At 39.5% G+C, this 23225-nt stretch overlaps 1 protein-coding gene across 1 annotated transcript in view; it reads right to left on the minus strand.

Moving 5' to 3' along the window:
• Positions 1 to 23225, minus strand: part of CDH23 (cadherin related 23) — a 782513-nt gene that overhangs the window by 214464 nt on the left and 544824 nt on the right. The gene's annotated exons all lie outside the window — the stretch shown is intronic.

Below are 23225 nucleotides of genomic sequence, written 5' to 3' on the forward strand. Positions count from 1 at the left end.
TTCAAAACCTCCATGTCCCTTTTTTAATGTGGTGCCAAAAACTGATCCATACAGAGGTAATTACTATGACATTTTTATTTCTCTTTTTATACATGCCAAGTTTTTTATTTGCCTTTGCAGTTGCTGCTTAGTAGTGCTGCTAAGTTTATCGTTGGCCAGTTTTCCAAATTTGTTCTCTCCTCTCTAATTTGCCCAGCAGTATTCAATGTTTTTGTAATAATGCTGTTGTTTTAGCCTAGAAATCATAAACTTACATTTTAATATGAAATGTAATGAATACAAATCAGTCAGCGCTCACAAAAATGCATACAATTCCTTGCATTTGCAAATTTGGAATGAATGCACTCTTACTGTAATGATGCATACATAAGAATGTTTAAAAACAAAGCTACCACTACAACAGTTACAAAAGTATTATTCATGAATGGAAAGCATAGTAGTGCTGCACAGGAATAAATGTAGAAAACTCAGTCACTTGCCAGGGTACTTGCGCTCGTTACAGGGGGTTGGCCGTGGATGCTTGTTACTGCCTCTGTCCGGCATCCCACCCAGCTCACTGAAGTCACTGGTTGCTTCAGGAACTGGGCAGGATGCCAGCCAGAGCGTCTTACCAGTGACGTCAATGAGCTGGTCAGGGCGCTGGCCAGAGCATCACAGGTTGCAACCGCCTCAGGCTGCTTCATTATTGGGATAGTCCTGCATGATGCTGTCCGTTTCTTGATCAAATAATACCCGGTCTTGGAGTTGACACTGGTAATATTAATTTTTCTTGCACAGCAAAGTAGAGTATGTAAAGGCTATTGAGGGTAGCAATCAATGGGGAAAGTAGCGCTTTAAGCCTTAAGCGCTGGCTTTCTGACAGCTGTGCTGTAAAAGTGAAAGAAAAACGCTAACAGTGCTTTGAGTGACATTTCCCAGCGTTACTTCCAAACTTCCAACTAGTTTCTATGGAGCTGTCAATCTTTCTCAAGGAAAGAATAATTATTTGCTAATATTACATTTAGTTTGCTTTTTAGAGGGTGCTCATTATCAACTCCCAGAAAATCATAAACAGGGTGATTATTGCAAACAATGCTTAAAACTGAGAGCATTGTAGGGCTGCAACTAACGATTATTTTCACAATTGATTTAGTTGGCCAATTATTTTTTTCGATTACTTGATTAATCGGATAAAAAAAAAAAAATTAAATATCATCCATAATTTAAAATTAAAATCCACAAATGGAGGGTTACAAACAAAGTTTACTACAGAATAAAACTGAGTGCACAAATTTTTGCAATCGCACCACACTGGAATGCATGGCATTGCACTACCGCACTATCTGGTGCGGGCGATGGCACTACAGGTGGGAGGGCGCATTTGGGGTGCCACTGAAGTGAATAGCACCACAACATACCTCCTTCACCAGGATTTGTCAGGCCAAAACCAAAAATGAAGCTTTTTATCCACTTTTTTTTTATTTTTTATTATTTTGTTCTATAGATAATGGGGGGAGGGCAGGGAGCTTTATCTCTTTTTTTCCAATTATTTTTTATTTTTGTTACTTTGTTTGGGGCTTTGAGGAAATATCAGGGGTCTAAACAAACCCCTGATATTTCCCTTTTGAAATAAAAAAAGCGAGATACTCAATCTCTTTTTCTGCAGCCCCAGCACTCAATGATCAGAAACCACTCAGTACAGAAGCTTCCTGTTGATTCATAAATTGAGGATATAATAAATAGATACTGTCCACAATCATGAATGAACAGGAAGTGATGTAGAGCACTTCCTATTTATTTATAAGTGGGGGAACAGTATCTGAATACTATGTACTGATCACTGCGATATATGAATATTACAGCGAACGATCAGCACATATTTGCTGATCGTCCTGCAGTTCTCCTCCTCCCCGCTGGGTGCCGTGGGATTGGCTCTGTGTCCCCTCCAATCTCCGCTGCCTCTGCCAAAAGAGGTAGGGGAGAGCAGCTGGAATCGGAGGGGACATAGACCTAATTATTCGGTATGGTGTGCATTCCACACTCCTACAGACACCTGTACCTACTGATTTCGCCATACTTTAAAAGTATTTGCACTTACATCTGTGTGACATATGCAGGGAGAGGTACAACAGTGGTGGCCAGGCAGCAGATTGCTTTGAAAGCAAGGAGGGATTAAATGCAGTGTGGGATAAGATTTTATTTTTTACCAATACACTTCAGACGAGATCAGTTCTGCCAGAGGGCCATTTGATGGTAATGAGATACACTGGCCATTGTGTTGCTTTTCTACTTGAATCTATAATGCTGCAGAACATGAGGGGCATACACAGGGAAGCTGAGAGTAAGGGGAAACTATATAAATGTACTTAGAAAGGTGCTTTGAAAGAATTGGTGTTCTCCAGTTTTTTGAGCATATAATTCACATAAAATAGCAGTGACGGCTCAGCAGCAGAGACTGAATAAAGTAAAGCTGTACATTTTGTAAAGGGAAACTCCTTGCCTGTACATAGCCTTTCACACTAATATAGTATCTGCTCAGTCGGTAACTAAGCTGTTAATGTAGAATACATTATATACCTATACATTACAAAAATGTAACACATACCTGTCCAGAAATTGATATAAGATACATTTATAATCTTTTAGTTTAAATTTTCGTATTCTTGCAGTTAGCAGATCTCTCAGTATTACTCTAATGTAGGTAGTCACATTAGCAACTATAAAAAGATGAAGGAGCAAGTTTTTGAAAGGTCATACTATTAAATGTATTAATTTCTTCTAATTGAAATGTTGACATTTTTTTGAGATTCAACAATTTACATAACTGTTTAGTGCAATTTGGCAACTAATTATCAACATTTCAACCTTGTAAAAGACAACCCAGCAACATCTACGTTTTGAATAACGGGGCAAATAATTAGAATTTTTTGCACATATAGTTTACTAAACATTTTCCTAAGGATTTTTCACCACCCTTAATATTAATATAGTTAAGCGTTTTAAATGTGGAGAAGGAATCATTGCTTTGGATAAATTTCACCTGATTGCTAGAATTCTCTAGTTAAAAAGCTACTTCAATATTTTATGAATGTTAAAAAAATTCCAGTGTTATAAATAGACCCCCAGGTAGCAGAGTCAAACATTTTAGAAAAACATTTTAGAATGTCATGCAAAAAAATCACCTGAAACATCTGAAAAGCCAAGACTGCAAGCCAATAATGTAAGACTTCAACCAGCCTGGTGTGCGCAGTGTGCTATGTATGCCCCAAAAAACAAATAGAAATATATGCCCCAAAAAACAAATAGAAATATATGCCCCGTTACTCCTCTCCACTGCAGCTACATCGGCAACTTTTACTGGAAATTCAGAGCTGTCAAAATGACAGCCAGCACTTGCTGTGCAACTGCACAAGGAACCTCTAGTCACTGCTGTCAAAAAAGAAATCAGTGTTTGTAAACACTGCTCAGCAGCAGTATTCAAAGATTCAATGTAATATTTATGTTGCTTTGCATTTACTCTGTTATATTGATCTGCAGATCAAATGGGGCAAGCTTTAATCTGCATATAATGTCAGTTAAAGCAAGGTTACAGTTATTATTTTTTTTTTTATTGTTCCTGTTGAACCTCTTTTTTAACCATTAGTTAACCCTAATCAGCCCTAATTAACTCCTTTCCTCCCTTTCCCCCGTAGCTATTATATTTCTGCTATTTATGCTATACTTATTTTTCGAGTCATTAATATTGTAACTTTTTAACACATTTGTAATGCTTTTCGTGTCGCATGAAATGCGGAAAAATGAAGAAAAAAAACGAATCTGTAAATATTTGTGTAATGTTTTGCATCAGAAACATAATTGTTGTGTTATTATAAATAAGGCACATTATAGAATAAAATGTATATCTTTTTGTTATCTACAGTAACAATGATTTTTAAAAAATACTAGCAGCAAAGTAAAAAAGTGAGTTTTTAAAGTTTTTTTCTTTACTTTTTTTCGTCTAAAGATTGCGTAAACTATAAATAATTTTTGCAAGACAATATCATAAAAAAGCCCCGATTGAGCAAAAAAAAAAAATATATGTATTACTTTATCTTATGCAATGGCAAAGCTATCACCAAATAAACAGGTTCTTAGCAGAAATATAAAGTATTGCTCTGGTCCATAAAGGGTATACAGTTGCTATGGCAGCTCCTATATTTCTATCATGATAGAAAAGGTCTTGTAAAAACTGGGAAAGTTAACTTAGGCTGATCAATCAGAAATCTGACCTCCATAAACTAGATGTGCAGGCACATATAAACAAGCAAATTTGTCTCAGACTTATCACCCAATGTGTACTAACTAGCAATATATAACTATTTCCTATGAAGGAATAATCCACTCTCACAGGGGCAGCTGAGCTTTACAGCCAATAGATTAATATGTATAAGCAATGCTAGTGATGGAGGAATGAGTGTAATGGAGGTATTTGCACCAACATTTAACAGATTGCTTCTTCTCAGATCCCTGCTGCTTCTGCCCATACAGGCAGGGGTGAGCAGTGGGGATCTGAGAAGAAGCTGCAGGCTGTGTCATCCCTCAGATGATCACTCCAGTGTTTGTAAATAACTGGGGACACATAGTACTATGTGTCCCCAGGTATGAATGAGCAATAATTGCTTCTCTTCTTCTCATCACTTACTGTTCATTCATGAGTTTCTGGATAGTAGCACTCAGTACAGAGGCTTCTCCCCATTCAGAAACTGGTTGATAGTAAACATTTTCTAAATGAATGGGAAGCCTCTGTCCTTTCCATTAATTTAGAACAGAGGCTGCAGAAAAAGAGAGAGAGGACTCTGTGCCCTCAATTTTTTTTTCTATTTTAAAAAGGAAATGTCAGGGGACTGTTCAGATCCCCAACAAAAAGAAATAATAAAAATAAATAGTAACAAAAAAAAACCACATCCTGTAGGCGGGGTGCATGATGTCACATGATGCCACGCGTGCACGGCCTTGGGTGACCTCACACGCCTGTTGCACATTTTTTCGTTCTTGCCTTGGTCGCAAAAGGAGCTAGCTACGGCTCTGCTGCTATGTACTGTGTATGTTATACATTTTTAAAATGCATTGCAAATTAGGGTCGTATATGTTATTGTTATGGATGCTAACTGTCTCTCCACCTACAACAGAATTACATATTATAGGGCCATAAGGGCTCATACACACAAGTGTATTCAGGATCAAGTACAGACATACGACAGCCGCAGCTGCCTTGTTTTTCTGTCCATATGAATGTATGCAAATATGTTTATATTTGCTCCTGAATACGCCCATGTTCATGAATCCTTAAAGTCAGTTTCTAGTGATTTCTTAGAAGCACATAAGAGATCATAGACCTGTAAGAAGCAGAAAGAAATTAAAGCACAGACATGATGTATGACTTTCCGCCACTGTAGGAAAAATGTATACAGCTGAAAACATCATTTTGTACAATAGTGCAGTCCTAACTTCAAGGTTTGGAGAAATGTGTGGGGAGTGAAGTCTATCAGAAGAGCAGAAATACCCTTTAACTTGTTAAGATTGCAAAGAGTGCTAGGGATCACACATAAGAAATCAATTAAACACATCTCCAAAGATGTAACTAACACTTGTTTGCCTTCAAGTACTTTACATCCCAGTTCCACAGCAGAATGATTGTGTGGAAAATTGATAGCTACGAGGAAAAATGGAATTCTACTGACACATTAAGCGGTGGGAGATTTTATCCCTTGTACATCATGTTACACTTTTAAATAAATATTAATGTGATTTTATTGGTATCTATCTACCAGTAGCTGCCTCATTTCCCACCCTTGGCTTATATTCGGGTCAATACTTTTTCCCAGTTTTTTTTGGTAAAATTAGGTACCTAGGCTTATATTCGGGACGGCTTATACTCGAGTATATACGGTAGATAGAAAAGGTCAAAGGCACAGAGGACGACAGAAACAATGGAGCCTGACTCATAGATACTGTAGTGCATTTTGATAAACAGAGACCAGGACAGCATTTTGACTTCAGGGGATATAGAGAGAGATTCCAGTAGTATATAGCTGGTCACCACCCATATATATATCAGCATATATAACATATGATAACATATATTAGCACTATCACACTATTATACTTAAAAGACCATACTGATTGGAGGCAATATGCAAAAAGATAACCTGGTTAGGATGATGCTGCTACGTTACTATCCAATCACAGTCTAGGGAAGAGAGATAACCTAGCTGTATTGCCTAACAGCAGCAGAAAAAGACATCAGGTCACCAGGCTGTGTGTTGTGTGATAGGGCTGTGTGAATCTTTGAACTGGATAAACAGTAATACAAATTTTGGCAGGTAAAACAAATCCCATATGTGTATTTAGCTGTGTGTCTGGATTTTATCTTTAAAAGCAGACCTTTTGGTTGGTCAGTCTCCCTTGCTGCTCACATAAAACTGGTAGTCCAGACCCTCGTATGCTTACCTTTTCTCTAGAGTGGAATTCCCCAGAGTCTGACCAGCTGCAGCCTCACTATCACCTCTGCCTCTAAGCTGAAGCTTTGGATGGGATCCATTTGAAGCAGAGGAAATGATCAGCTCCAATGAAGGAAGGCTTTACCATGCGTTTTAAATTCAACTTTAAATATATGAGCACTTGGTCTTGTATTATTCCACTTCAAATTATATATTTTTTACTCCATGCGAAGACAGCGTTTTAAGCAGATATCTTATATTCCAGAATATTTCTTATGAATCCCACTTCTCCATGTCAACAGAGAAGCAGAACTGAAGACTCTTTTTAGTGCAAAGACTCTGAAATTGAACGTTAACATAGTAAATGCATGCATTTCTGCAAAAACTATGGGATTTATTAACCTGGAGCAGCTGTGCATGTCAACCAATCCGCTTCTCTCTTTCATTTTCAAAATCTTAACTGAACAAACTGAAGAGAGAAGCGGATTGGTTGCCATACACAGCTGCTCCAGATTTTGCCTGCTCCAGTTTTGAAAAATCCCCCTCTATGTGTCTTGTGGCTTTTTAACTGCTGTGCAGGCATAGCAGTGGGATCTAGGATTCTCAATGACCGCTTAGCTTGATCTCTGCTAGCTGCATAACTCAGAGTTCATAGGCTTTACACATCTCACTCTCAGTAGGTCATTATGCTCCTATATTTATATAAGAGGCACATCACTCGGCTGCACAGAACAGTGTGGCTCCTCTCAGTCCTGCCCTGTGTTCTCCTTTCTTATTTAAATGACAGCAGCATTTAGTAAAACAAGGAACAAGTAGCTGATAAAAGAACAGGAAAGAGAGACAGGATTAGGGTGGGCATAAAACGGGGACGTGCGATCAGGGGAGGCAGGTGAGGCAGAGCCTCACCTAGTATTATGAAGAAAAAAGGTGCCAGCTTCAAGTCTGAAGCTCACAGCTTTTTCTCCATTCAGAGCGGCTTGTTACAGGTTACACAGCAGGGAAAGCCTCCCCGCTGTGTAACCTCTCATGGACGTGTAGTTAACAGGCAGCGCTGCATCCAGCTTTTGACAGGTAGTTAGGTTACGCAGCAGCGGGCTTCCCCACTGCTTGTGTAACCTAACTTGGCGAGGCACGAGCTGTCACAGCCTCTACTCTGTGTTAGCGGTGATAGCTCTGTGGATGGCTTGGACCAATGGCAAAGCGCCATTGGTCCAAGCTGTCCAATAAAAAAAAAGTGAGGACATCGATCTCGATGCCTCACCAGTGACGAGCAAGTGAAGAACAGGGAGGCTCCTCCCTTCCTCCTCCCCACACAGCTTGGTTACCTAGTTGGGGGTGGGGCTTTAGTGGGATGGGGCGGAGCTTTCGGCGGGACGAGGCCGGAGCTTCGGGGGGCTAGCAAAAGAATGAAAGCAGTTCCTATAGAGAACTTCCTGTAAGGGAAATTTTACATCACTTTCCACAGATGGCAGTGCCACCTTTTATAACCTCCCATTAATGCTGAGGCAGTAAATGGAATAGACTGTGTAAGATGTCATATGGATAATGTACAATATGAATAAAGCAAAAGCTAACACAGAATTGCAACTGTGCATGAATGCACTTTTTATAACTTGCAGTTTTCAGTGTTTGCAATAAATATATATTTTAGTTCTGTATAGAACTACAAAAAAAGCACCAGAAGAAGGCAGCGGTTTTAAACTTGCACTGTCAATAAAGTTTTTTTACCATTTAAGCACAAAATAGCAACAAAAAAAAGGAACAGTATAAGAAAATCATAAATTCTGAATAGGTTTTTCACATATACCTATTAGTCATTCTCATTAAATTATCAACAAGACCATTTCCTGTTTGCTCTCGGCTTAGCCAATTTCGAAGCCTAAGTTACAACAGCAGATGGCACTTTTCACCTATTCTTTTATATGAGAATACTCAGTAATGAGGCTTCACTGCTTTCTTTTCTATATTCTGAGGCTACGTTCCAATCTGTGCGCTGCGTTAGCACATGTGAAATTGCATGTGGTTTTTTTTTTGTAGCTGCAATGGTGAATTCATTCTTAATGACACTCCAATGCATCTTGCTAATGCACATGTATTGCAGTGCACCACAACATTTATTACCACACACTGTAATGTGCTGCATTTTGAAAAAAAGACACATGCCCCTCTGTAGTGCGATTTCTGTGCATTCACATGGTAATGTGTGTAAAAATGCGCTCCAACGCACTTGCGTTGCTACATTGCAGAAGATATGAACCTAGCATAAAACCAAAGCATATGAACAAGGTAGGAGAAAATAATTGCAGTATGTCACTTTGCATTTATTAAGATGTTTATAATATTCCCAGAACAAGCTGCAAGTTGGAAAATGCAACGTCTAGTACCATAGCACTCTCTTCTAATACATCATTCTCTGGTGATCTGGAAGTCTCGTCTCACAGCAGTCTTGGGTAACATAAGAAACAACCAGGTTATACATATCACAGTGGCATACATAGACAACCTACTTCGGTGCAGGGTGTGCTGAAGAAATTGAGTGAACGATCCATGCTGTTCCCCCACTTATATATCAACTAGCTTAGCATATCGGTTAAATAGCCACTACTCGTTATGGCTTCCTTTTTGGGGAAATTTAGATTTCACTCATAGCTCTAGAAATCAGCTTTTCAAGGAGTGGGCAACCCAGGGACTTTCAACATATTTATTAAGCTGGCTATACACCTATAGATTTTCTGCCAATTTTCTATGGTCAGATGGAAAAAGTGCAACAGATTCCTCCATCTACACTAAACTGTGTGGATGGAGGAATATCGCGCTGGAACAAGCTTCAGTATCTTGCTAATCGGCCCCGCTGGCTCTCAAAACACTTGAACAATGCCTGCATCCAATCAGATTGTTCAGGGATTTTAACAGCCAGTGGACCAACTATCAAGATACGGAAGCCTGGCCCAGTGGGAGATTCCTCCATCCGCACAGTTTAGCGTAGATGGAGGAATCTTTTGCACTTTTTCATTCTGACCATAGAAAATCTGCAGATAATCTATAGGTGTATGGCCAGCTTTAGGGATGCACCAATACCATTTTTTCCAGACTAAATAGCAATACTTATCCTCGCAGATACAATTACTGATACATTTTTGTTTATTGTCATGGAACAGGTTTTTTTAACCACTTGCCGTCCGCCCGTTGTAAAAAAACGTTTTTTTGCCCCCCCCCCCCGACACCTCACCTGCAATCCCGGGATCTGCTGCCCCATCTGCGGCCCGGGACCGGCTCGGAGGGCGTCAGGAGGAAGAGGGAGAGAGATCAGCTCCTTGCTGTCTCCCTCCGGGCTGTGAATGCAGAAGTGATGTGTATTACATCACTTCCGCATTCACCTGTCAGTCATCTGGCTGCTATAGCCAGAGAGAAGAAGCTGATGAAGCAGATCTCTGCTTCATCAGCTTCTTTTGGGGTCCACAGGTGACATTAGGGGTCCTAGAGACCCCTAATGTCTCCATAAAGAGGACCTGTCATTGTGCCTTTGCTATTATATAGGGGGATGGTTATCCCCCTATATAATAGCAATAACAATAAGTGCAAAAAATATATATATAAATACAAAAAAATAAAAGTAACATATAAAAAAGTAAAATAAAATAAAAGTCACATATAAAAAAAGTGAAAAAAAACCCCAAAATGTTTAACCCCCACGTTTACGCACCTATAAACGTAAATACGCGCCCGTTGCCCCAGCAAAAACGACAATTGCGCTACACGTTATATCGCCGCGAACGTCGCAGTGAGAGCAATCATTTTAGGGCCATCAATCACTGATAACACTAAAGTGATGAGCAGTAACTGCTTTTAAAGCGTCGCCTATGGCCAATTTTGGGTATTATCGTTTCTTGAGGTTTCGCGCGCGCACGCAATTTTAAAGCTTGACATGTTTGGTGTCTTTTTACCCGGTGTGACCACGTCTTTTATATTTTACCAAAAAATTGGGTAATAATAAATGTTTTATCATTTAATATAGGGGAAATTTTTTTTTTTTAAATTCGGTAATTTTTCCTTAATATAGTAAAAAATAAAAACCCCAGTGGTGAATAAATACCACCAAAAGAAAGCTCTATCTGTCCCTAAAAAAGGGTATAAAATTCATTTCAGTACAGTGTTGCATGACAGAATAAATGTCAGTCAAAGTACCGCAGCGCTGAATACTGAAAAATGGCCTGGATGGGAAGGGGGTTTAACACCGTGGATGTCAACTGGTTAAACAATACAGACTAATGATTTCAGGACAGTAGTGGAGCACCAAAGCCCAGTCGCAGCTACAACCGCTGCAACCCTGATAGTTCGAGAAAATGCCAAGTATCGGCACTGGTATCTGTGCATCCCTAGTCTTGATAATAAAAACAATAACACGCAAAAAAATATATCAACTAGAATAACAACAAAAAAAACTTATGAACATAGACTTTAGAAAGGTCAGGTATTAGTTTAACACATGCTTAAAAAGGCCTTTGATAAACACTCTTTGGAGTGTCCCCAAATTTTTTTTAACACTGTCCATTCGTTGTCCATCAGACTGTTTGATGGCCAGACTGTCGCCAATATGAGTAAGAAAAAATGCCCTGGTGTCAGAGGTCCATAGGAGTGAAAATATTGCAGAGTTGAAGGTCAGTGGATGTAAAAATAAGTCTATGTTGGTGGTCAGTAGGAGTCATAAAAGCCTTGGAGTCAGTGGTCAAATGAAGTAAAAATGTCCCCATCATCAGAGTAATATAAGCCTCTGAAGTTAGTGGTAAATGGGAGTAGTAAAAGCTCCTAATGAGAGGCTGACAGCGCCCACAGACATTCGTGGCCAATTGCATGTAATCAGACATGACCCAAAACACAGGTGTGAATTGAGCCTAAAGTGCTATTGTGCAGCACTTTAAAGCAGAAAGCAGAGCTTGCATATGTTATGAGCAAATACAAGAACATATACTTGAAGCCTTTCGCAGAAAAGCTAGGTTGCTGGTACATCTCGAGGCCTAAGCTTCAGTTTTGAATAGAGTGTACCTTTAATATACTAACATTAGTGATTTCAGGGTGCCATTTGGGGCCACCTGCAAGCTTTAATGATTTCTGAATGAAAATACCACCTGAATGCTAAATGACTGAACAACAGAAGCCTGTGTATTGCTAATTGCATATAATATATGATGTGCCTTTGCTTGTGGAATGTATTGTACGATAGAATTCTTCACAGCTTGGCCAAAAGGAAATACAACTAGTAGATCAATTGCAAAGTGCTTTTAGTGATGAGCATTGCCAGGATAGAAACTGGTTCCAGTTTGTCATTCTTGCCCTACCACAACCTTCCATTGATTTTCTACATTTTGCTTCCTCAAAAACACAATGTTCTGTTTATTCATGGAGAAATCAATGTTTTGATTTGTGTGTGCATAAAGCGGGTTCTCCTGTTAGGGAACCAGCCGCTCTGAGAGAGCTATTACACAGAATGTAAAATGACAGATGTCAGCCGCTTCCAATGACATAAAATATAGCACAATTCGCACTTCAAATGACTGGAACGATTGAGCAATGATAATGTAGTGTAGCAAAGCCTTTTGTGTACAGACACTAACATTTTATATTATTAACAAGTCATTTGCTTGTTGCATCTTTTAGTATTAGAAGACTCCATCCAGAGTTTTTATCTGTAATCATATTCATGACTCACATGCCCATGTGTTATGTAGGATGATGGGATTGTTGTTCAGTGGTAGATGGCAGTAGCATACATGCTGTACATATCCAATAAGAAGCAAACAGGAATGCAAATGGAGACTAATTAAGATGGTAGATATGAATAAAAAGACCAAAAGTCAACATAAATCATTCTATTCTTATAGGCTCTGGTAGTATTGTAGTCAAAGAAAGACGAGCTTTTATCCATGTCTCATGTAATGGGTCTCCATTCTATAACTGTTTCCTGATGCTTTTCCCCAGACTCCAACAACTTTTGTTGCAGGTCGGCAGTCTCTGATAGCTTTCTGTAGTATTACATTTTCTAAATATTATGTGTGGACCTTTGGTGATATCAGGGGCAACACATGAGGCTCCCTATATCACGCAGGTTGACCACGACTGATCCAAAATCAGAGGGAGCTCGGTACACGAGCTCCCTCTGGTCCCCTCTCCTCTTCAAGAATGCGGAACTTTTGTATAATACATCACTTCCGCATTCTTGTGCCACTCTCCAGCTTCAGAAGCTGATGGAGCAGATCTGTGCTTCATCAGCTTCTTTTGGGGGGTCCTAGGTGACATTAGGGGTCTTGGAGACCCCTGATGTCTCCATAAAGAGGACCTGTCACATATTTTGCTATCACATAGGGGGTTTTTATTAGCCCCCGTATGTGATAGCAATAAAGTTTAGTGAAAAAAAAATGTAAGTCCCCCCCAAAAATTTTTTTAAGTTACACATACAAAAGAATAAAAAAACAAAAAAATGTTTTTACGTCCCCACCCATACATACACGCATGCAAACATGCGTCGGGGGTGCATACGTGCAAAAAAGACGATTGCGCCCATTACGCCGCACATGTTACATATCGCCGCGAACGTCGCAGTGAGAGCAATAAGTCTAGGGCCATCAATCAGTGATAACACTAAAATGAGCGGTAAAAGCTTTTAAATTGTCGCCTATGGCCAATTTTGGGTATGGTAGTTTTCTGTGATTTCGCGGGTGCGCGCAATTTCAAAGCTTGACATGTTTGGTGTCTATTTACCCGACGTGACCCCGACTTTTATATTTTACTAAAAAACTGGGTAATAATAAATGTTTCCTAACATAATGTAAAAAAAAACAAAACTTTTTTTTTTCAAAATTTTCTGTAATTTTTCCTAATTATAGTAAAAAATAAAAACCCCAGTGGTGTTTAAATACCACCAAAAGAAATCTCTGTCTGTCCCTAAAAAATGGTATAAAATTAATTTCAGTACAGCGTTGTATGACGGAATAAACTTCAGTCAAAGGACCGCAGTGCTGAATACTGAAAAATGGCCTGGCCAGGAAGGGGGTCTAAACACCTGGTCTTGAAGTGGTTAAATACTATTGCAGCTTGATGAATCAGAGTTGTAAAGTCCAAATATCACAGATAATGTTACTATGTTGCAGTCATTACATCATCTAACCATTACGAACAATGCGGTATGAGACACTTGAAAACTTTTACCATTCATATCCCCATAAACAGTCTGTTTAATTAGGAAGAGGCACTCAGCTATAAAAGTTTATGGCCCGTTCACGCCATATTAGTCTGCTTCAGTGTGTTTACTGCATGTGTGTTAAGGCATGCGTGATACATTGGTATTCCCGATTGCGGCTCTGGGTTAACAAATCGCTAACCCCGAGCCACACTCGGGAATACAGCGTAGGTCTTACCTTGTCTGCTATCCCTGCTGTGTGCACCGGCCGCTGCTGTCTTTCAAGTTCCGTCCTTTGCGAGCGTCCGCGTCGCAGGGCGGCGGAATGGCCGGAAGTTTGAAAGTTAAAAGAAAAAAAAAACCCCGAAAAAAAGGAAAAACATTTTTTATAATTTATACCGCCAGGGAGTTATAAAAACGAGTGTCGAACGCGCGTTTCACTGAACTAAAAAACGTGCTAAAAAACGAGCTGAAAAAACAAACGCGCCTATGGTAACGCCCAGGTGTGAACCCAGCCTAGGGCAAGCCTATTCTTATGAATAGACTGCAAACACACCTCAGAGGACAGAAAATCGTATCTGCAGCAAATTTGATCAACTATACTGCAACACAAACACAGCAGGAAGGTGCGTTGGGGGTGTTATTCCCAATGCAAGTAACATGCATTATCATGAGCTACTGCAGTACACTGGTGTGAATAGGCCCTTAGGCTGGGTTCACACCTGGGTGTTACTATAGTCTTGTTTTATGCACGTTTTTTCAGCACGTTTTTTAGTTCAGTGAAACGCGCATTCAACGCTCGTTTTTATACCTCCCTGGTGGTATGATTTTAGTTTTTTTCCTTTTTTTACCTCCTATCTTTTTTTCGGTTTTATTTTTAACTTTTGAACTTCCCGCCGGTTCCGCCCCCCTGTGACGCGGACGCTCGCAAGGGACGGAACCCGGAAGACGGCAGCGGCCGGAGGACACAGCGTAGATTGCAGACAAGGTAAGACCTACGCTGTATTTCTCAGGGTATAGTGTGGCTCAAAGTTACTGCTTTGTTAACCCCGAGCCACACTCGGGAATACCAATAGATACGCCCCAAAAGACGCTCCTGTACTAGTTCGGGTGTAGGGCGTTTTTCAGTGCGTCAAAACGTGCTGAAATACGCCCAGGTGGCAACCATGCCCATGGGAAATTATGGGATTTCACTGTTTGAGCGTTTTCCAGCACTTCGATCAGCGCTGAAAAACGCCCAGGTGTGAACCCAGCCTAAATTGAGCTACTGCTTCAGATCACAATGGAAAGAAAAAATGAAGGGGCGAAAACCTAAGGTTATTTGTGTGTTTTTATGATTCTTTAATCCCGAGTTTAGTTTTCCTTTAATTACAGTTGTTTTGGGAGCAATTTATTGCTTTATGCAATGTTGTCACTGGCTCTTTCTGTTATAAGAGAGAACACTGCATTCTGCTGAATGCATAAACAATGAACTGCTGAATAATAAAATATTTCTTCTAAACATAGTGGATGATTCACACAACAAAATTTCTCAAGACACAAAGTGCCCTAAAGTAATGCGAGTTTATTAATATATTGAAATATCTCTTCCAAATAGAGCTAGGAAGATAAGAGCTGCAAAGCCTCCGCACACTTGTTTATGTATGATTTTATTGGGCATTTGCATGTGTTTATTTCTAATACAACGCCTAGCTGTTTGGGAACCCTAGCTGTATTTCAAAGTAAAGTGTAACTGCAAAGGGGAAAATGGGATCAACGATTTGGGAGAAAATGGAAAAACTACGATAGAGCAATGAACCAGGTAGGGCTGCCGCTAATGATTATTTCCATAATTTATTTTTTCAATTAATCGATTTAGTCTTTCTCGCTCTCTCTCTCGCCTATTCCCATTGTCGATTATAATCGATTAGTTGTTGCAGCCCTAGAACCAAGCATGTGTAAAACGTATAACTGAATGCTGTCAATTGTTTGCTACTGGCTACATCCACAGATAATGCCTATAAAAACAAGTGAAGCGAAAACTGAGTATGTAATCAAACATTTTGGTCGGTGGGTCTGTGTGATCTGTGTCCTTCCTCGTCCCTTACCTAATTACAAAGACTCGATTTTTTTGGCAGCACAGGTTCATAACCAACTTTTTAATTATTGTACTAGATGTACTATTTGACATAGTTCTAAGGGAAACTGCTGAATTAGTATACCCAAGTTTATTATGATAATGTATGACGACATGGGATCACCATACACTCAGTAATGGCAGGCACAGTTCCAAGCTACCCCTTCTGGATCTTAATGTTTGAGTTTTTTTGTTTTATTCTTAAACCACTAATATAAAGAGAAAATAGTGATGGAAGCTCATAAAAGTCTCTGAAAGTTTATATAAATGTCTGACAATTTCCAGAAACACTGCATACAGATGAATACTTAAAGTGATAGTAAAGTAAAAAGGTTTTTAAGTTATTTCAAATGCTGATTCATTTACAATGGATTCTGCTCCTTGGTGTTTAAAAGCTTTAGCTTCCTGCAGAATCAGCTGGTCCCCTGGGCACTGGCCCTGATATCCTATTTTAGGGTGTCTCCTTTCCCTTGCAGGGTCTTATGGAACCACCCTCATGTGTGCTAGTAAGTGGTGTGTGTATCCAAAAATGCACAGTGACAGGACCATACAATTCCCCTGCTCCCTGTAACCCCCTTTTTATTCATCCCTTCTCCAAGCTAGTAGATGGATATCTTATGGAGACTGTTCTGTCCCTTGTGCTGAACAGGAAGTTCAGGGAAGCCGAGCAGAGACAGTTGGATCCAGCTGTTTAGAAACACTATGACTGTAAAGGCTTGGGTTAAAATTTTAAGAAATACTTTGCTGGGCAATGTATATTTGTTTGATTTGGATTCATTATTGAAAGAAAAAGTTTGAGAGTTTAATACTACTTTATTAAATCTTTGAATCCATACCCAATACATATTGTGAGATTTGTATCAAATGGCAAGGGGCAATGGCAGGGATCAACAGCCAAAGTACACCCTTTCAGCGCAAGGGTTTGTGTCAATGGGCATTGGTTTCCTGCATTTAAAGTGTGTTTGCATGCATGTGAAATGTAGGTCAGCAAAAACCCATTGATTTTAATTGAGCAGTACACATAGCAATTCAAAGACTGCATTCGACTTGCTTTGCAGTGAACTGCATTTCTTTAAATGCAACAGGGCCTATTGAGGTGTGTTTGAACTGCAGACAAAGCAGGTCATGCACAGCCTTTAAAAAAAAAAAACTCTTTTAAATGCAAGTTCAAATAGCAAAAGCAGCGGAAGAATACCGATCAACATGAGCCCTTACCACTGTCACCAGTGATCTACTGCACCACTGACCGCCAATGAAATGGGGCACTTCATCACTGACCACCAATACAAGGGGGGCACTTCACCGGTGACCGTCAATGTAAGGGGACACTTTGCCACTGACAACCAATGTTAGGAGGCTACAACAATGACAACCAATGTAAGGTGGGTCCCTTCCACTCACCACCAATACAATGTGGAGCTACTCCAATTACCACCAAAGCAGTGGCGAACCTAAGGAACAAGATTTTTTTTGCCCCCCCTCCCAAAAAAACCCGCCACAAACACAGTGCTCTCCTCCCGCAGCGCTCGGCTGGTTTTCACTTTCTATCCTCCCCGCTGGGACACAGAGCAGCGCCCAGCGGGGAGGAAAGAAAGCAGGGATGTGTTGCTTTATCGGCAGAAATATTGCATTATTGCTCTCACGGCGACTTTCGAGTCGAGATGTAACATGTGCAGCACAATTGTTGTTTTTTGCACGTAGGTGCTCCGACGCATGTGTATCTGGGCCCCTTTTTAAAAAGTGTTTAAAAATGAAAGTAACATAATTTATTTATTTTTTAAATGGGGAAAACATTTTTTAAGTCACCCGCCCCCGTGATTTTTAATCACTTTTTTTTGTACACTAGCCCTATTGGTATTACATAGGGGGCTAACAAGCATCCTGTGTAATAGCAGGTAGGGTGTGACAGGTCCTCTTTATGGAGGCATCAGGAGTCTTTTAGACCCTTGTCACATAGAGAGCCCAGCAAGCTGAGGAAGCCGAGATCTGCTTTCCCAGCTTCTTGTAATACACAGCACTTCCGGGTCCAGTGATTGGAGGAGAGCTCAGCGGCTGGAAGCTGCTGAATCTCTCCCTGATCATTGCAGGGAGACCCACTGACCCAGTGGCCTCTGCAGGGTGGGGGGGGCGCCACACGGTACAAACGATCCGGCGGCTGTTCGGACACCAGATCGATTGTAAGTTACACAGCAATTGCCTGCTGTTAAAAGCAGTACCAAGAGTGTTCTTGTTTTAACCACTTCTGCGGGCCGCCGTCAAAGACACAGGTAAGTTTGAACTGATGTTAAAGCGTTTTTTTTCTTCAACTTTTTGCATATATCTACTGCTTGTAAGCCGTAGATATATATGCAAAAAAGCCGTAGGGTTTAATAACCCTTTAACCCTAACCCTTTTGTCAGAATATGCATACAGAGCGTGTCAGTAACTATTTAAACCGGCGCACAGCTTCTGAGAAGATACGCTATTAGCATAGTGGGGAAGCCGGCTGCACATTTTGCATCGCTCCCGCTACGCTAATAGTGTATCTTCTCAGAAGCTGCACACAGCACGCCGGTTTAAATGGTTACCGACACGGTCTGTATGCATATAATGACAGCGTGAGAGCTGGGACGCTGCGTTTGTCGGTAGATCAGATGAGGTAAGTATTAAAAAAAAAATGTTTTTTTTATGTTCCCGGGACTTTGAAAATGTTCCGGGAACATAAAATAATAAAAAGATACTGATCCAGTGGCCGGCAACTGTGCTGGGCCCCCCGAGGCTGAGGCCTGGTGCGGCCGCACAGGTGGTAGTTCTGCCACTGCACCAAAGTAACTGAGCACTTCACTACTGACCACCAATGTAAGAGACACATTCACTGGGCATCAGTGTATAGAGGCACTACACTGACCTCTAACGTAAAAGCACTTCACAGTCCCCCAATTTAAGAGGATACAAGAATGAGGGCCATGAAAGGGTTATGTTAATGCAAGAAGATGTGTTTTTTTTTTTCCTTTTAAAATATTGATAGCAAGGATGTGTCTTCCTGTACCTTTTGGAACTAAAAAACGTATTTTCGGTTTGTGAGACTGTAAGTATGTTGGGAGTGCTGATGAGGTTTTACTTTGTGAACACCGGTCTTAATCAAATGATAAAAATATTAAAATTGTAAAACATTTTATCTTATATAAATTCAATCTAATATGCAGACGAAAGAAGGGTCTTATAGTGTAATTGGGCGGTTTTGAAAACCAGGACCAATGCTTTCAATTGTCAGTTCCTTAATACTTGGGAGTGCCTTGCAAAACCTAGACAAATTAATATGCTAAAAAATAACTGTTGAATTAAAAATATGTATCTAAATTATACAACTGCTTTTAATTCAACAGAACAGGTTAATCATCCTTCAATCTGACTGGTAATAGGCCATGGCAAATGGTATTTTCTATGTTGAAAGACCATAAACAGAATGATATTTCTTCCATATCGCCTCTGAAAAATCCATTTAACTGCATCTTCCATCAGCTGTATCTCACTTACTCCCTGCATGGTACGGTAATAACACCATCTATCCCTAAACACTCACTGGGAATCCTCACTAAACCCCTAGTGTTATTTTGCTACACATCAGAGTTTTCTTATTAAGAACCTGAGCACATATGACACATTTACATATTGAGTAGATTCTGAGTTCTACTCCTAATGGCTGCAGTGCTTATAGATTCACAGAGTGATAATAGGAAATGTGCAAATTAATTCCCAAACTGGCACTGCTCTTCTGTGCTACAGTCAGTAACCCAGATGACCCAGCTAATAAACTATCATTCACAATGCCGTATCTGGAGGATTTCCACTCCTATATGTTTACTTACACATGAGCCAGCCCTTCTAGTGTAATTAGATAGGAAATCCACACAATACACATAATTAGCTAATAAATATGTAAAAGAAACAGCTGTTTTCCTTTGTCTGCCCTTTGTTTCTGTATGTAGCTTTTGAAAATAATTGTGATGCTATGTACAGGTGAAACTCGAATAATTAGAATATCGTGCAAAGTTCATGTATTTCACTAATGCAACTTAAAAGGTGAAACTAATATATGAGATAGACTCATTACATGCAAAGCAAGATAATTCAAGCCGTGATTTGTCATAATTGTGATGATTATGGCTTACAGCTCATGAAAACCCCAAGAACCCCAAATCCACAACCTCAAAAAAGTAGATTATTACATGCAATCAATAAAACAAGGATTGTACATAGAACAATATCGGACCTCTGAAAAGTACAAGCATGCATATGTACTCAGTACTTGGTTTGGGCCCCTTTTGCAACACTTACTGCAATTACTTTTGCACGATATTCTAATTATTCGAGTTCCACCTGTATAGTCTTTTCAAATTTATGTTTACAAATATGTTGTGGCTGGTGAGGGCTGAGCATCTAAATAAACCACAAACAATGAGCTAATGAAACATAGGAAAGGAGATGCATTGTAGGAAAGAGCAATGAGAAATACTTAGTGGTAAAATAGCCTAGAGACAGACAGAATGCACAAAAAGGAGCAAACCTTAAGACATAATGGCCAGATTTGTGACAAGTAGTGATGGACTTAACAGCCCCGTGTTCGGTTCAGTTCAAATTCGATATTTCGAACATGAGAAAAGTTTGAATTCAAACTCAATGCACGTCTATGGAGCAGTGATTTTAACATGTCTTAAAGGGTAACAGTAAAAATTAAAAATCCCTTTAAATATCGTGCCTGAGGGATTAAACTGTTTAAGGGGTTTAAGGGGTTAAACTGCCTGTAAAGTGGCACATCTGTACAATGTAGATAACCTGCTGCATTTATAAAGAAAAAAACATCTTTACTCTTATCTTTGCAATTTTGAAAAGTCAGTATAAAGCAAAAGTAATAGTGTAAAAAAATCTATTCTGGGTTTGAGCAATCATTTTTGGCATATAAATTCATAATGGCCTGAAATAACGGAGGGCATGGCAGGGGTATGCCCATATGCTTATTGCCTAAATAGATTGGGAGGGGGGGGCTTATTAAAACTGGAGCAGACAGATCAGGAGCAGCTGGGCATGGCAACCAATCAGCTTCTATCTTTTATTTTCAAAGCTTATCTGAATAAAGTGAAGAGAGAAGCTGATTGGTTACTACACACATCTACTCCAGATTCTGTCAGCTCCAATTTTAGTAATATTGCCTCATTGTACTGGAAAGTGTCCATCATTCTCATCTCAGAATGTTGAGAAGTATGTAATTGTGAAGATATGATTGTTAGATAATTATAACTTGTATCTTGTATTAATTAAACTCCATTATCCTCCTGTAATGATGCCTAAATGTAAAAACATGTGTTATCAGACTTGCACAATTTAAATATCTGTGTGATTGGATATGCTGTAGGCTTGGCAGGCAGTGGCCCCAACTAACTTGCAAAATTACCCAAGAGGGGTGCCTGGTGCAGTGATCACTTCTATTATGTTGTTTTGAGAGCTGGTATAGTTAAATAATTTACATAAATCTAACCAGATATTAATACATAGCACTACAACTAAAAGAATATAGTAAACTAGGAATAACATGATGTAAAGTAGTCCAGTTGAGCAGGTATCATGATCTGACGCTGGGACGGATGTCCACATTTATTTATGGCTGCAAAATACGTGCAGTTGTTTAATTACTGCATATCATTCACTTGTTCCCCCTGATATTGCAATGATACCCTTTTTCTTTTTGATTAAACACAAAAGTGCAAGCATCCTAAACAACATCGGACAGCACACTAATAATGTGTAACACTATAAAAACAATAGTCATAGTCCAAATACTTCAGGATGTCAGGCCACAACTCTCAAACTTCTATTATTTAAGGAACTTTGACTCTTGAGTACCTCCCCATAATGTATGCAAATCCTCTCACGCTGCTCCCTGCTGAAGACTCCCTGCTGAGATTATCTGCACTTATAGATATATATATACACATCCTGATACATGAGCTGCCATAGAACACAGGGCAGAGTCAGAGAGCTCCCATGCCTTTTCACTAGAGATTTCTCTAAATGCTGCCAGCCTCCTTTCCCCTAAATCCACTGGCAGAAGAAACACTTGACACATCTATACAACTCAGCTACTACTCGCGGCTGATGGTAAGTTTTGCAAAACATTTAAGCTGCTTGCATGATGACAGCTTAATAATGTCTGCCTAAATGAATGACTAAAATAATCAATGACTTTTAATATGCATGTACCAAATAGCATAAAGCAGCCACAATGAAAAGCCTTAAAAGCATTAATGACAACTTCACAATGTTGCTGAAAAACGTTAAATAAAACTGAAGGTAATTATTTTTCAGATCTGTCGAAATTGTTGCGCCTGATCCGCGTGCCTTACATTTTTACATTTGCTATGCTGCGTAAAACACATTGGGGAAATTTATCAGTTTCATTGCATCACCAGCGTCTTTTAAACTGTCACATCCCTCATTTCTAGTGCATATGGTGACAGATTTATTTAAAATAAAAATTTTTTTTAGGTTTACTTCTTAAATACCTTTGTAAGAAGAATTGTCTCAAAATTGGCTCTAAATTGTCCCGGTCTCTAAACTTTCTGTCCCAAGCTTGCATGAAACTTCCATGATGACAACTGAATAGTTCTGAACTGTTTATCTGACTTAAGTGTATGAAGCGTTGCTATTGTTTAAGTATTAAGAAGGACTTTTAGAATGTGTAACAGTTTGGAGGGGCTTTGGCAGGCTGGCGGAGGGGCTACGGGGGGCGGTGTATCAGCGTGCTGGGGGTTGGGGCATGCTGGGGCATGCTGGGGAATGCCTCATCCAGCACAGAAGTACTGCACGTCACTGGCACAAGAGCCTAAGCATCTTTGCTTGTAATGAAGGAAATGCATAGGCTGCCTTACTGTAATGCATGTTAACGTACAATAAAACAATGCACAGAAACAGAAAAGTGAGAATAGGCCCTAAGGCTCTAAATTTAGAATTCCCTTCTCCTAGCCTGAAAATTTGAAATCAAGAGAATCAGAGTTTTATTTCACCTGATTTCAGTAAATTGTTGTCTGATTGTTTCACTATATTTGATGAAAGTTTTAATGCATTTAAGGGTTTAAACATGTATTCACTCTACTGACTGGACCTCCACTTTAAGCATTATAGCTGTCTGGTATTCATCTCTAGGCTATGCCAATGACTTTAAAATGTTTCTGTTGGAAATGCCATTGTTACAAAAAAACAAAGGCCTGCTAAAATGCAATAAAATATACATATATACTGTACACACATACATATACAATATATTCTGTATATTTCAAGTAACCCTTTACTGCTAATAGTTATTTGCTGTACACAGTCCCATTAGGAAGATATTCAAAACCAGCGTGCAGTATTTTTGGACTGTGTATTTGGTGATGGCAACAATTGACTTTGAACACAAACTACAATTTTCCATGAATTGAATATGAGCAATTAGGCATAG

The sequence above is a fragment of the Nanorana parkeri genome, unplaced genomic scaffold, assembly GCF_000935625.1.
Source record: "Nanorana parkeri isolate BGI_ZX_2015 unplaced genomic scaffold, ASM93562v1 scaffold108, whole genome shotgun sequence".
Taxonomy (NCBI): Eukaryota; Metazoa; Chordata; class Amphibia; order Anura; family Dicroglossidae; genus Nanorana; species Nanorana parkeri.